This window comes from Lissotriton helveticus, chromosome 1_1 (assembly GCF_964261635.1).
Source record: "Lissotriton helveticus chromosome 1_1, aLisHel1.1, whole genome shotgun sequence".
In the NCBI taxonomy this organism is placed as follows: Eukaryota; Metazoa; Chordata; class Amphibia; order Caudata; family Salamandridae; genus Lissotriton; species Lissotriton helveticus.
The window spans coordinates 637,520,116-637,536,177 of NC_136057.1; the positions used below are offsets into that span (position 1 = coordinate 637,520,116).

Here is a 16,062-nt window from a genome sequence, read left to right on the forward strand (position 1 = left end):
GTATGGCGTAAGGTGCAGAGTTAAAAGCAGCAGCTGTGCCTGTAAATAGCCCTTGAGCACGTTGACAGACCGTATTGCTTGTGATCAGCAAGCACCACATCCTGACGTGAATATACTGACGATCCCCACCACTTGCAGAGAATACAGACACGAGTACCACCTAACTGCAACATGCTGTGGATGGCAGAGTATAAAACTCACAGTGTACTACGAGGGGCAAATCCGCTCATAGGCAACTCACCCCTTCCAACTGAAAGAGGAGTATAAACACACCTAAGTCAAGAGACTCACGCAAAGTGTATCAACTATTAGCCATCGTCCCCTCTACACTGAGACAGCATAGACACAGCATGGTTAACACGCACCATTTCCATGTTCCTCCAGCCCGTACACAGAATGCTTCTATGCAGTACCACCACGAAGCCAAGTATGGTCAATAATGAGTGCCGTGAAAGAATCCATGAAATTCCCAAAGCATCCACGTTCCAGAAAAGCACCGCTGACGCAAACAGAAGCCTCCCAGGTCCCTGGGCATCACAGATGACAACGCTGGCCCATACTTGCAAAGTAATATCTCACAACGCTGTGCTGCGCAGGGAAGCTTAAACGGGCAACTTCAAAGCTGTGCTATTGCGTGCGAAAACGTGAATTAGAGCAAGATTTGCCAACTTTTCCCCGTGACACACCGTAGGCGAACGTACCATACTGAAGAGCCTAGTCTAACAATACCAAGTAGATCAAAAGAGAGTTATATACTGGTCCTGTGGAATCCTCATCTACTTAAATTCTCAAACCCTGGCCTGAAAACCAGGTAACTGCAACGATGTCGAGCAAACTAGGCTCCCTTTCACCACTACCAATCCTCCCAGCAGCATCCCCAGGGCCGTGTAAATACCACCCGCTGATATTTAAACTACGCCAAGTGGCACGGAGGAAAGTGTATTTAATTTAATCCACGTAAAGCGTGTTGGGGGTGAAATATGTGATCAAAAACGCATCTGCCGAAGGCAGGACAGAACCGCAAACCTCTAGATCAAAGGCAAACCCTCGCTGAATGGAGATATCCCGGGCACTCTAATTAGCTTCCCAGCGTCGTGTATTTATCTAGCAAGGTAAACCGGAAGGAAATGGCGCGCTTGCATGAGCCCCTGTTGAGATATCCAAGGCCCGGGTGATTTGTTGATAAAATTCGCAAAATCTCTTACAATGGTGCGATTTTGACCGGACGTTCTAGGAGCGCTATACGTCACCCGTTGCCTACACCTACAGGCGCGGGGGAAAAGTGTATATTCTATAAAATACTCTCGCTTACTATTTTATGTTAAACACGCTTTCTGTAGTTTTGTAATTCACGCTTCCCAAGCATGTAAGGGATAAAATTGGTCCCTAAACGGCTACAGCCAAAACCCAGAATCGAACCAGGAACCTATAGATCAAATGTTAAAGCTCACTGCACTGAGCGGACACTATAGTTATCCTTCAAAATAGAGTATGGCGCGTAATCGCTCGAAGTGCTAGGAGCGCACATGCGCCCCGGATGCTTCTTCATACATCACTCACAGGATAGCAGGCTGCTACTAGTCCCCGAAATACCTCCTGTGACCACATCCTGCAAGGCAGTGCGCTCATGGCCCCGACTCACGACCTCGGGTAAACCCTGAACGCCTCAGCCCTGCATCCTGGACAGCTAGATGCCTCTTACAGGCATACCCCCATACTCCTGCAAAGACCGAAGCAATATGCGCACCGGGGAGGAGCCCACTCTGCCCCGCTAATGAAACGTGCCCCATGAGGTGCCACACGGGTAGCTCCTGCACCCCGACCACCAGACGCTGGACGCTGGTGTGCTCTCACTACAACGGCCCTCAGTAGAAGGCCGCCCCCGGCAGGGGGGCGCGGGCACGAGAGGGGTTAAACTACCCAGATCCCCGGGCACCAGGAGTAAGAGCCCTCTGTTAAACATCGCGTCAGCGGAGGACACCCTGTAACCCACAAAAACAATTAGAAAATGTAGCGAACAGGGGGGCAGCTACTACACCGATGCATGAAGATAACTCTCAGTCAATCCTAATAGTTGTGAGTGTTCGTACCAAACCGAAGCTCACCAAATGCCACTGCCTGGACCCGATAAAGAAATGTGACTTTCGGTTTCCAGACCGAGATAAGGCGAATATAAACACGCTGAGTTACCCACAGAAATGCCTACAAAATGCAGATACTGTTCGGGGATAGTCGAACTCTGGCGTCACCCCCTCGAAGTGTGGACCCACCCGAAACAAACTACGGCCCATACACATGAAATTCTTGCATACAAGATAACACCGGTCGTATAGCTAAAAATTGTAAACATATCCTATAAGTCAAGCTTGCAAGAGGGGAAAACCGAAGCATCGCTCAGGCCGTGAGATGAAGGCAGCTGTACCAGTGAAGCAAAATACTAAACGCGTGAACAGTACATGATACCTATCAAAGAATGTAAAGATAACCCTCCAAGACGAAAAATTATTGCAGTCTTCCAGGTGGCTAGAACCCTGTTTCCCTGCACTAAAGACACCAGCTTTCTAGTGCAGCCACCTCCTCGCGCCAACAATAGAAGAAACACCAGGGGGTAGCTTTCCAGCTACCCCCTGGAAACCACAAAGTTCCGCACCCGGCAGGCCTCCCAAGTGCTTGATAGAGTTGTTGGACTCCGAACCGAACAGGCCGCGGGCCCCCACGAAACCACCAACTAACACAAGGTAAGTCAAGCCCTTCCTACAATCAGCGCGGGAGCCCCTTGACCCGCCCTAACCTTGGCACAAATTGAAACGGAGACCTGAAACCCTCTGCCTCCCGTCATCAGACGGGAAACATGCAGTCTGCCCCCCATGCACAGCATGGGCTCAGTGACCAATGACCCCGACACCCTGCCCAGTGCAACCAGGCTCAAACACCCGGTCACCAGAGACATACAGTGCAAGAGAGATAGCCCCTCCGGATACCGCAAACAAGAAGGTGCCGCAAGAAGCAATGAAACACTGAACCCTGACTCACCAAATGAAACCCGACGGACAAACTGCTCAACGACCCCCGTCGTAACCGGACATCGCGCCCAGACCGCATGGCTGCGCGACAGAAACCAAACGGCGTCAGGGTGAGGGGATGGCGGCCAAAGAGGCCGCTAGGTGGGCGGGGGAGGAATATATACTCTCCCCCGCCCCCAACAGCCGGATGTGATGCTCGGGACCCTCCGAGCCTAAAAGAGCTGGGCTGCCCCCGTGTGCCATCCTGTGACACTATGGGGGCCGCCCTCTTATGTGTGTCCCCTGCGGGGACGTGTCGGACGGCCCGTCTTGCTGCGATGCACTGCATGCCTTGGCCATAAATATAGTCCTCACTTTTGAAGAGCATTGCACCGGACAATGAAGGGGTGGGGATGAGTTATTTTATTGTTGCATGCCATTAGGTTCACCCTGAACCATTACAAAAACACATTTTGAAATGAAATCAAAATAGTTTGACTCTATTGGAAAAACCTAAGTGAAAATTAAATGTTTTCACACATCTACTTGACCCATCCTTCCAGCCCATGTCGACTGCGTGTATTTGTTAAATAATGATTTGACCTCAGTCTCCGCCAAGTGAGAACAGATTAATTATTTTTACCTGTCCTTTACTTGGTCCTATGAATAAAAACGATGCCTAAATTGTTTCTTTTAAGCAAAGCAAGTACAATCCTGCCAGTAGCGTAACAAAACTTGAGGGGGCCCCCCTGCAAAGTACATGGAGGGGGCCCCCTCCCCAACACCTATCACTTTTGCTGAGGGGGCCCCTGAAGCTCTGCACCCCGCACTGCGGGAACTTATGTTACATCACCGCTGAAGACAAATAATCACTGAAGTATTGCCTAATCTACATACAAATGTTGCAGAAAAAAGAAATAGGGGCATACACGATTTACTCTGAGTGTGAGGATGCGAAACACGATTGGATATTTTCAGCACAATGAAAAATTAACATTGCCATATTAACAGAACACTGCTCCTCCAGAGGAAGCATAGGATTGAAGACATTTGGGTCTTGCTGTTTGTCCACTTTCAAAGTTCCAAGCAAGCTGCAATGGAGAATGGTTGTTGAAAAACCCATTTGTCAATTTTTTCATGTGCCGCACCGCACCCCATCCGGAGACACCGGACCCTCCAATAAAGAAGCATCAATGAATAAAATACCCTTGCAGTGCCCCAGGCTGACATCTGCAAAATTTCACGAAAGTAAGGCTTATTTTATGATGGGTGTACAGTCCATGGTGGCTAGAGTCTTGCAAATGGCATGCAAGCAAATCCGGTCCCTGAATAAAAGCAGCCCCACTGCAGAGAATTGAAGAGAGAACATAACTGAACCCAACCAGTGATCGAAGTGGGGGGGAAAAGTAGGGGAACTGTGGGCAGAGAATAAGAGGGTGAGAATAACCTGAGGATTGGGTCAGTGGGTGGAGTCAGAGGTGTAGCTAGAAAGAGAAGGACATCCCTATTTCTAGTATTTGTTTAGCATTTCAATGACCAATAACAGCTTATTATGTTATTTAATTCAACCAATGGATGCACATGTTTATTAAAGGTTTCATATGAGTTATTGACATTAAAATACATTCACAAAGTGGGATAAATATCCAATCACAGAATGCCCCACACATGCTCAAAAGTGGAATCACAAACTATCTGTCTCCGAGCCATGTAGTTTCTGTCATCAGAACTTCTCTTGCCCTTTTCCACAAAAGCAGTTCAAACATGAATGACGAAATATCCTAGTATGCAAATGTATTCCGTATAAATATGGCTCTGCCATATTTGTCACATAATGCATCATCTGCTGCATAATTTGACGATTTTAACTAATAAATTGTTTGTAGCTCAAACGGACCAAAGGTTACTAAAAATGTGACTTGTTTTGCTGTGAAGTACAGGGCCCTTTGCAAATATTGACTGGTCACCTTTCTCACTGCTTCATTTGTATGTTACACTTGTACTAATGAGGCAAAATCTTTGCAAAGACAGTTAGTATGAGTAAAAAGTCAAAATAATAAAGTTGGGGAAAATATACCGCATTACGCTGCAGCCATTTGTTTGCTACATAATTTAGTAAACACTGCAGCATAATTTTGTCTCCCATAGCTGTATAATTCCAGTGGGCCCAAAGCAGTCTGCACATGTTAAAAGTGCTTGTGCATGAAGCAGAGAGACAGTGACGTTTGCAAACATAGTTTGGTGAGTGTGCACTTCCTGCATTGCCTATCCCTGGTGAGTTGCACTACTACTGCCGTAACAAGGCCAATGGAGGTATCAATGGGTAAGGCAGACCGGTTTCAAGGGTCCTGTGACCTCAGTGACAGAGTCACTGTTGCTCTAGGGTGTGCTGCTTTGCAGGTCTGCCCACAAGACTGAAGGTGAACTACAATATGGATTGTGGTGGACAGGCCTTCAAAGTTAACACACGCTTGTCAGGACTAGGGTCAACCTGCTGGTGCTGAGACACCAGGGCTTCTAAGGTCTTGCGGTGCCTTCTTAGGTCTAGCATGGGAATGTGCTCCTTCAGTAGAGTGGTCTGGTGGACTGGTCATGAAGGCTGAACCTGGTTCCCCAGTGCCAAAATCGACAGCTGTGGCCATAGTGCCACATCCTTCCCCCCACTAAACACCAGATCGCCCCACTGAGAGAAACTCTCACTGCCTTCAGCTACAACCAGCTACAACCGTGCCGTGCTATAAACACCTGGATGCGACTCAATTCAAATAATGCACTAGACAAGAGTAATATGTTGCCTGAAAAAAAAGTAACAACAACCCGGAAAAAGCAAACACTCAAAGGAAATGCAAGATTAAAATAACTATAGTGCCTTGAAGTGAATCGTTTCAATGTCCATTGCTTATATCCTTAAAAAACGTAAGCAGTTTGGTTTATAAAGACCACATCCCTGGACGCAGATAAACTAAAATAAGGAAAACATCTTATAATGAACACATTAAACGTTTTCCACTCTGCACATTAACTAGGTATTGCAGTCCCTTCAGAAATGCTGCACTTCCCCAACTAAGGAAAACAATGCTGTTCAAAGAAAGACGAGAAAACAAAAGTAGCGCTACACTGGTAAACTTTGTAAAGTGGCGCTAAAGTGTGCGAGTGTGAATACAACCAATCTAGCCACTTTAAGACCACTATGTCTTGCTTTATTTAGCTATTTATTTGTTGTATTTTAAACCTTTTTTTCTCTCCATCCCAAGGCTGCACTTTGGAATAGAAAAATGTCAGAAAAAGACGACACGTGTTTTTCTTTTTTGGATCCATTTCACAGGGGAACAAATAAAGGAAAGGAGACAAAAGAGAGGATAAAAACTGTTTGTTTTTCAGAAAGTAAGGAGGAGCGAGACAGAGACAGAAAGAGAGGGAATAAGAAGAAGTGGACACTGCCCTTGTCTTCTCTGGGCAAGAATGAAAGAAAAAAGAGCCCGTTTTTCTTTTCTGCCCGCCCCGCCTATCCCCATCGACCATGAACGCCAAGCCTTATATATGGGCCTTGGCTATTTATGGCGTTCTGGGATGCTTTTTTTAAATAGAAAAGTAGGGGAATCATGGATCGCATTAAATTAAAGAAGCTGGGGCACGCCGTGCCCTGCGGATTCCGCCCACTTTGACCACTGAACTCAACACATTATATAGTGATTGACTGGACTAGTAGTACTACTATCAGTTGTCTGTCATCTCACTCTCTCACCAACTCACCTGAGACTTGTCTTGCAACTTTGGTGGCAGGCACAGGCTAGCAATTAAATTTCAGTCACTGTGTGTGACTAAGAACCAAAGCCTCTGTGTGTGACTAAGACCCAAAGCCTCCGCACTTAGGGCCTCATTTATGAGGCCTTGCGTCAGTTTTGCGCTTCCGATGCGTCACTTTTTGTGACGCATCGGCAGCGTAAAACATGCCTCCTGTTGCGCACTATTTACAAAGTGATGCATCTAAGCAGATGCTTAGATAACCCCTGCGCTACGTTATACCTGCGTCAGGTATAATATATGCAGAGGGGGCGTTCCCCCACAAAAAGCCTCGTAATAGTGACGCAGTGAAATCTATGAGATTTCACTGCGTCACTTTTAGGACGCTGTTGCGTCAAAATCTTGCGCCTGCCTCACAGCAGGCGTAAGACTGACGCAAGCCCTTTCACATGGGGCTTTCCCCATGTGAAAGGACGCATTGCTGGAGTTGCGTCACTTTTGTGACACACTCCAGCAATGCGTCACTTTTGCGACTACAGGTACGTCAGAAATACTGACGTATCTGTAACTCCTTGCGACATGATGCGTCATATTATAAATATGACGCATCAATCATGTCGCAAGGAGTGCACACTGAGAAGTGACGCATCGCTGCTTTCACGCAGCGATGCATCATTTCTCATAAATGAGGCCCCTACAGTTTATACTGACTGCGCATGACGATTCAATCAGCCCAGCTCTGCCCACCTGATGCCCCACCTCGGTGCTGAAGACCACACAGCTGCGCCGTGCGCAGGGCAGGCTCAGCATGCAGAATTTCCCTAAAACGCATATGGTGTTGTATTTAAATGACATATTTCCTCGCGCTACAAGACATAGAACTAGCATCCAGGCGCAGTGTTATTCCAAGTACATTTGGCTAAAAAGGGTTTCTGCCGTGAGTGGCACACGGGGGCTTCGGGGTAACTCAGAACTCCTTGTGCGGAATCAATATCAAGAGATTTCGGAAACATCATATTTGTTACCGGGGCTGCTCGGTCAGTTTAAAGCACAGTGGTAAAGTTTGACATTTAAGTGCCCTTACCGGCCTCGAGTCAGGCTCTCTCTCTCCGCGCGGTGTGTTTCCTTTTGTATTCGAATGCAGCCTTTGGTCCCTGTGGCCTGGCAATTGGGCCCTAGTGCAAAGGAGTAAACGGGTCCCTTGAACATTCTTATAAATAAAAAACACAGCAATAATCTGGTCATTGGGCCCCAAGACCTCTGCGCGGCTGCTGGTGCATGCACCTTGTTATATATGGTCTACCTCGCTGATGGCAATGAGCAAGGTGGGGAACTCTGTGGCAACGCAAGGATATGTGACGTGTCCATCAAGGACCTGCAAACACCACTACTCAGATTACAAAACACCATTGTGGTGGGTACTTGCGTAAGGGGCGTGTTGGGTGAAAGCGAAGATAATTTCAAATCGATTGTTGAAATCCCTGAAATGTCCACATTCTTTCATCAGACTGCTTTCTTACTTCATTATTATTATTATTATTTTTTGCCAGTAAGGGTTATCCACAGCCACAAATAAGTCCAACCATACTCAAAATCACATCTGGGCAGGAATCCACATCCCTTACACATAATTTTGTAAGCAATAATACAGATAAAATAATTGTGTACTTGTTACTTAGAGTTGACTATTCGTGTTTGCTGCACACATTATCCAAAACATTGTTTCAATTCGTACCCAACCCTCCCACTTTTAAATGCCTTTTCTGCTGTCACACTGCACCACCCACTTACACTACACTTAATTTCTCGGTGGCACTGGCGGAAGAGTGGTTGTCATAATTTCATAAAGTCACACATTCTCAAAAACATCAGTTGGTACTGGGCATAGGGTGCCGGTAGTAAAAATCAGGGAGGTATTGTCAGTCTTTTTCCTCTCAAAATGAGGACTTCGCTCTTATTAAATAAAACGTTGGTGGTTTGCATCATCACGTTAAAATATAAAGAAATTCAACAAGGCACAATTATATTTCAAACATTAAGGTCACCCCGCCTTCTGAACGTGCAGTTTGTCAGAGTCCAATTATACACAGTATTTCCTTGTTCGTAGGTGAAGTGATGGAATATCTTCTTTTCGCAATGCAGCGGCAGACATAAACCAAAACATACTTTCGATTACAGTTGCAGAAGCCCCCACACTTGCGCTGGTGCATCACAAGCTCTGCTGTCAGTCTATCCACACTCCCTTTAAAAATATTTTTTTTTTCTGGTTGGTAAATGGAGAGAAGGGGGCGGGGCTGGGGTGCTGTTTTTGTTACTCTTGAAAAGAAAAAATTTTAGAGCTGTTTGTCATCCAAACTCACAGCTTAGCACTAATTAAACATCTCATAGGTGAGCTTCGCTCTTTATGTAAGAACATGTATGCGTTAGTGGCCATTCATTTGACCACAATGATGCACCCTCTCCCAACCTCCCAGTGAATGCTAAATACTTCACTTGTTCAGTCATAGTGATACATGGGATGCCTTAGAGACTTGGTAAATTATAGTAAGGGAGCAAGGGATCCTGCTCAATTTCTGGAGCACACCGAGAATATTGAAACCTTCTTAATCAACGTTATAGCACAAGAAAAGCTCCTGGTCTCATACTAAAAAGACTTTTTAAAAAGACTTTTGCAAACTGTCTATTGTTGTATGCATTGAAAGGGTAAACAAGCTGACAAGTTGAGGTAATTGAGTAAGCGTTATTCCAAATTGAAGATAACAGCACACAACATCGCCCAAGGATCTACCCATGGGTCAGAGATAACTAAAGAGCATGGAACGCTAACGGAGATACATCAGGCTATAAGAGCAAACATTTAATGTTAAAGAAACAAGCTCCCAGCACACCTTTAACACGAAAACAAAACAGTAATTATTGGCCGCCCACCACAAGATGAATCTGAAAATGTACAAATAACTAAAGAGAACACATAGTTATTCAAATGTTCGATCTGCCAGCATTACTCTTGAATCCGTTATAATTGCTTGAATTCACTCAAGACCCAACAGGATTGCCATTACACACAGGGCCATACAAACCCAACTGAAATATTCACAATGATGGAGGAATCTCCTTGCGAGAAAGAGTGTTCCAAAGGTTCATCCATCAGGATAGAATGTTCCATATATGTATCACAGAAAGGAATAGACCCCGTGGGCATAACGCCAGGGGAAGTGGACCAAAATGTCCCAATTTGAAACTAGAAGTACCCAAATCACTACATTTAATATCAACACCTCCCACCACCTTCAATGGGGACCACTTCAGACGTTCTCTGAGAACCAGTATCCAACCTATGCACCTTTGTTTTGTGACGCCCCCTCCCCCGCATGCTACGCTACTCTCTGCCTCTTAGATGCACATTGATGGTCCCACTCTTGGGTTCCACTCTCGCCTCCACTGTGCTTCCACTTGGTCGTGTGCTCTGCTGAGGTGGAAGGAGCAGGGCACCCCATCAGTTCACCACTCCGTTTTCGGATGCCTCAGCTACTACAGTTCACACACAGACACAAGCAGGAAAGGGTGCTTGTCCAACTGACCGTTAACATTCTCCATGAGTCTCAAATCTCACATGCATACAGTCTCGGACTCAGCATTTGAAGTTGGGTTACATTGCTTCAGAGTCTCTGCTTATGCCTGCAATGCTTCCTTTACCCTGAATCTGAATCCCCTCACGGAATCCTGGGAAAGTTTACCATCTTTGAGGATGGCTGGCCACACCCCTCACACCCCCTTTCACATCTAGCCTTTATAATTTGTGTGTAAATGCATGGTCACTGGAATGATGCTGCACTGCGGCCCAAATTACACAGTCGATTGAATTATACGAAAAGGCAAAAAATTACGAGCAAATTGTGTGCCACATGCCATGACATTATTATTTAGCTACTTGTGCAATTTACTCTACATTGACATCGATACCAATGCTGTAGGGAACAAATAGAACTCTTGAGAAAGGAAACTATGCTAGGATTTTGTTCCAAAATATTACTTACCAATAATTCTGATATTTGGCATTTCAATAATAAAGACCTTTCTACCTCCGAGCATTAAGTACTTTATGAAAAATATATGCAGTGTTGCAGAAAACACACGCCTATTAACACATATCTTTGGAACAATCGATGTGCTATTTTTACTTGCGCATATCAGGTAAAGCTTGCCTTCAGTTTCTGCCTTTCTCTGTGCTCACAATATACACCAGTAGCATCATCCCTGGCAAACAAGAACATGTTGTACAATACACTGCCCCGTTCTGTGATTGCACACATCGTTAAAGGTGTGTCCTGACTATATTACAGTTTACTGTGTTCACACCCCAATCTCTTAAAGGTGTGAATAGAGCAGCCTTTGATCTTTTTGTGCTAAATGCATTTTTTTGTTGAAATCTTCAAAATATGTGGCAGAAAATGGATTGGGAAAGTACAGTAAATCAATAATCATGTGGGAAACACTGTTCAATTGCATCAGTCCTGTATCCATGAGATCTACAACTTGCATACAGTTTTAGAACTTGTTAGACACTGGGCTAGAGTTTAACCAGGGCTCCCTGATTTATACTGTGATAATAACTTAATGCTGATGAGAGGATCGTTGTCATTCACAGTCACTTCATTTTTACCTGTCATATTGAGTTTGAAATACTGTCTATATCTTTTCTCAGTATTTATACACGGTTTCTGTATCCCCAGCCTGTTGATGTTGTAATGTCCAGGCTGAAATGAACCTTGAGCTGAGGTGAACTGATAGCACTGGAAAGTCACTGGGTTTTCTAGGTCTCATCTGGCGTGAGCACCGCGCATGCGCTGCTCTCGCCATGACGAGGGCCTTTTGGAATTGATACGGATTCCAAAGCTTGCACACGGAGGACAGAAGAGACAGTAGATGTGCACGCAGGAATTGGATGCTTTACTGGCGGCGTGAAAGACTGGGGACTTTTTTTTTCGCTGCCAGTAAAGCATCCAATCCCTATTTCTCAAGACTGCGCCAGGGTGCATCTTTGTGTAGTCAAGATTTGATCATGCAAACAGGAGTGCACCTAATAGGCATTACTTCCGGGTGTGAAATCTGCACCTGCGGCACTCTTCTGCCTCATTCTTCTTAAAACATGTATATGGTTCCCAAAAGGCCACGGGTAATGGACCGACTGTCCGTCCTGTTCTTTCCGATCGATCGTTTTTTTCCTACATGGGGGCCTCTATATTCCCGCGTGTAGGCTGCTGTTTGCTGAAAGAAACTAAGCAGACCTGTCTGCAAAAACAATACTGGATCAAGTGGCTGCACATTCTGCTGGGGCGTGAGTGCTCAGTGAAAGCTTCTTAAACACAAAGTTAAGCTTCATCTTTTTGGGTGTGAGTAAAAGTGCACACCTTTTATTTTGAACATGACCCAGCTTTTAAAAAGGCGTCAATGCACATATTGTTTCCCTCTTTAAGAAGCCACAATTTGAGCACCACACCAATCAATCAATTGCGTTTGTAATAATTAATAAGCTAAAATAAAGAAAATACTTTTGAAAATATAAATTTCCTGTAATTACACTACCAGCTAGCTAAATAAGCATTGAAAATGCAATAGGTCTCGCCTTTTATTAAGTTAAAGCTATTTGCTTTGCTAATGGTATTGTATAGCAAAGCAAATGGATTTAACTTAATGAAAGGCAAGACCTATTGCATTTTTAATGCTTGTTCTCCATGGGTTCACGAGACCAAAGTTAAGACTACTGGGTCGGTTTTTTGTTCACGGCGAGATTGTGGTGACTGGTTTGAATCTGGACAAGACTAAATTAATGTTCATCCTTTGAAGGTGATCAAATGAGTGCCATTCAGCTCAGTGAAAATTCTAACTAATATTTCAGCTCCAAGAGCCTCTAGTGATGTATCTATATGAATGATCGTTATCATTATAATAATACTATGAAACAGCCATAAACAGACAGATAATAGGCCCAGGCACCAAAATAAAAGTGCCCCCATTAGTGAATCAGCGGTAAAAAAGTGTCACACATTTACAAATTAGGCAGTTTTGAAGTTGTAAAGACAAGATGTATATGTTTTTTCCAGAGTATGGCAGACTGCATGCCTTTGTGCTGGCTGAAGGCCATGTTTTTGGTAATATCAGGAAAATCAACAATACAAAATGGCCCACCAGACTATAAAACAGACCCACAAACAGCCCAAAAACTGCCCCTAAACAGACCTTTTAGACAAGTCCTTCGGAATCAGCCAGATTGCCTTATAGGCCAGTCCAACCTCGTGGAAGGGGTATTTACTGATAATGACTGCAGGGGATAATATTTCTTTTTTAAAGAAGATGCTTAAATATAATAAAATCACTGCTGGTTTTAATATGTTTACCAAGTAGCAATATCCCAGTCCCATGGCAGTATTTAAACAGGCAATCCAGTGGACAGAAGAAAAACGGTTCTCTTCGTTCAGTATTGCATCTCTAATAATCACCAATAATAGGCATTGCAGAATGAGTGTTTGATGACGCCAGGTGACATTATTCCTCGGATGGTCCCTTCCAACTACATTCCTTCTAATGAAGCCTGGTGTGGCTGCAACCAGGGCGTGTCTGATTGGACCGAGAGAAAAGATACAATAACTTCTATTGACTTCCCCACACCTTTTGACCATAGGTCTTAAAGCCTTGTTCAGCAGTTTGCAGCACTGCTCCAGGAGCAAGCAAGGCTCCAGCCACGCAATTCCCAGCATTTCTCAAGTTTTGGTTAGAGTCAAAACGAATGTCCATACAACTAAAACGGTGCTGGGCTGTCAGTCTTTACTAGAAGAGACTGTGTCTGCTGACTGAGTATGGCACCAGGATATGCCACTGTCTCAGACTGGCCTTTTACGGCTTCAGCTGACAACTGATTGCCTTTCCTGGCACAGCCAGTGTGCAGTCACACCCCAGGCACAGCGCAGCGAGCCCATCTGTTTGTTTCCATATTACCAGTAATGCACAAACAAATGGCAGGTGCCCCGCTTCTAGGCACAGCCAACAATAAGACATGCATATTAAATCATATCATTTACGAGAGCAAAACAATGGCATAAGGAAATACAAAATGCAACTCTAGAACCAACCTAAAATTAACATAACAAAATTGAAACTATATTTGTTACATTATCAGCTGACTGGCCCTTGTGTAGACACTTGCAAGAGTCACATGGCCAGATGGCAAACAGCTGTATTTCTTCCTGCCCTTGCCACTACGTTTGATCCCTGTTCCACTTGCGTTTGGTGTTAAACAATGAGTATTACCCATGAGGAGTTGAGGCTAGGGATGGGGATGTAAAGTGGTGGGTCTGGTGGAAGCCATGAAATGCAGAGGGAAAAAAACAGTGTCACCTGGGGAAAAATATTTACTTATAGTTGTGCCACAAAGTAGCGAGTATGTCATCACTTTTGCAACGTATAGTAGCACCCATTCTTCACATATGAATGGCTAAATGATTTTTCTTCATGGTTTACAACCCATTTTGCTATTGTGCTGTATTGCCAAGTTTGTATAGCTCTTACTACCCCAAGGTGGGGCTATGAAGTGCTTACCTGCATGGACAGCATGCTATAAACTGTGTAGGGTGTGTGGTTAGGTGGGTGTTGTCTTTGTTTTAATCCTATGTGGGAAGTGTTTCCACGTCACGAGTGATGGCTACCGAGGTGCGGTTATCATGTTATGGGACGCATTGCTAAACAGTGTCATGAATGATGAAGTGTGCGAGGAGCGCAGGTTATGATTTTCAGCTTTTGGCAGCTCTGCAGGGACCTGCATGATATTTCTTATGATCGTGGTCTACTTAGCTGCTTACTGCACTGGGTGGTCTATTCTGAGATATTGTATTTAACGTTTATGGTCCTGGGCAGGCATAGGTTGGAGGGAGAAATGGTGGTGAGATCTTCGGGGATGAACTTTGTCACTGTCATCTCATATCTGGTTGTCATTGTGAGATATCAAGAAGTGATTATAGTATGTGACTAGTTGGGACCTGCAGTGGTGGACTATGATGTCCAAGCACACTTATTACAGACTTCAGGGACTGTAAATGGTTGTATCAATGGGGCACACGCAAGGCTATGAATGAATGTTAATCTGTGTAGGGCTTGGCTGGCCGGAAACAGGATTATTAAAAACAGCTTCAAAGGATTATCACGCCGGTGTGATGGTGCTTGTGTTTTGACAGCCGCACGCTGCCACCTTGGATAAATGGTGATTACAAGGCGAGGAAAGCTATTCTCCCATAAACAGCCCGTGTAATGCTATAAAGCCCTCAGAAGCTGTTTTCCCTGCTCTCCTTTCGACAGATGTCTTCAAATTATTCCGTCATAAAATGCACCGCACGACTTCGATTCCTCATTTAGCATTGCCTCCCTTGGGAATCACCACATTTGTCTGTTGGTTCAGCCATGTGTTTCTAAGTGAGTGAGGCAGAGAGATTTATATGGCACCAAAACATGCTTAATGAGCTTCGGGAGGCATGGCGTCGACTTGCAGGAAGAGATGGAATAAAAGCAGGACAGGTCTGAGATATAAACGTAATTCAAATAGAGCAGGAAAGCACGGCTTACATTCAAACTGCTTTGTTCCTCCTGTTTCCCCACAATCTCTCAAAGGTATGTGTTTATTATCTAGATGAGTAATGGATGTTGCTCATTCAGATGTTCGAGGGACTATGATAATGGTATCAAAACTAGGGTCCCGGGGCTAAATTGCAGGTCAGAGATCCAAACGGGCTAACAAAGACCCCCTTCTGTAATAATGCTTGTGATGACTGGATTAGGGGTGAAGAATCTAAGGATAAAGGATCATTGGCTTTGGGGTGAAGGGTTTAAAGATGAAGAGAATTTGGAGGGTTTGATGAAGCTGAAGGTATTTAAAAAAAAAAAGAAATAAAGTAGTTACCAAAATTGAAAAACCAGAGAAAGTTGAAAGTCACAAAGTAAAATGTTGAAATGATGAGACAATGACGATTTTCTATTGTAGTTAAAGAGTCAACCTTCTCACACCACTACCTCAGATCACTCCAGTTCCAATCGTATATAAAAAATAAATTACTGTAAGACAATTCTGATGAAAAGTGTAGTATTGAACAAGAGGCAATTGAGAGCTACAGCCACAAATACACAAGCAAATAAAAATATATTTTTTTATGTCGGTAGGTTATCCAGGTTCCATCTTTTAGACACCTTTTACACTATGCTTCTTGAGAGTTGTTTAGAAAATACAACATATGCAAATGTATGTGTAGATGACTCTAAAATTGTGCAGAGA

The 16,062-nt window shown here is 44.4% G+C and overlaps 1 protein-coding gene and 1 pseudogene across 1 annotated transcript in view; both read left to right on the plus strand.

Moving 5' to 3' along the window:
- CAMK1D (calcium/calmodulin dependent protein kinase ID) overlaps window positions 1–16,062 on the plus strand; it is a 1,511,583-nt gene that overhangs the window by 327,172 nt on the left and 1,168,349 nt on the right. The window lies entirely within an intron of this gene.
- Window positions 7,668–7,828, plus strand: LOC144781022 (U11 spliceosomal RNA; annotated as a pseudogene).